This window comes from Sinocyclocheilus anshuiensis, unplaced genomic scaffold (assembly GCF_001515605.1).
Source record: "Sinocyclocheilus anshuiensis isolate Anshui unplaced genomic scaffold, SAMN03320099.WGS_v1.1 scaffold3790, whole genome shotgun sequence".
Classification (NCBI taxonomy): Eukaryota; Metazoa; Chordata; class Actinopteri; order Cypriniformes; family Cyprinidae; genus Sinocyclocheilus; species Sinocyclocheilus anshuiensis.
This window is the reverse complement of record NW_015552837.1, coordinates 34,247-34,742: the sequence shown is the minus strand read 5'-3', so window position 1 is coordinate 34,742 and position 496 is coordinate 34,247.

The window sequence follows — 496 nt, the reverse complement described above, 5'->3', positions numbered from 1 at the left end:
CGCTGTGCCCTCGAAAGCAAACCTCAGAAAGCGTCTGTGATGTGGTGCTATCTAAATGTGAAAGTATGCGTCCTTTAAGTCCACGGACGCAAACCAGTCCCCGGGGCGAATTTGTGCCAGGATTTGTTTCAGCGTTATCATCCTGAATGGACGCTTGCAAAGCGCTCTGTTGATGGGCCTGAGATCTAGAATCGGGCGGAGTCCCCCGTCTCTTTTGGGTACCACGAAATAGCGGCTGTAAAACCCGCTCTCCAGCTCACTGGGAGGGACTCGTTCTATCGCTCCTTTTTCGAGCGGACTGCATACCTCTTGTCTCAGAACCAGGGCGTTTCAAGGCAATGTTAGAGACTGCACCACGCCATTGAAACGGGGTGGTCTGCGTCTGAATTGAAGGGTATACCCATGCTCTATCACACCGAGTAGCCAGCGTGAGATTTCTGGAATAACTTCCCACACGCTCAGGAACTGACATAGCGGCTTTAGCGGCTTGGTCGTT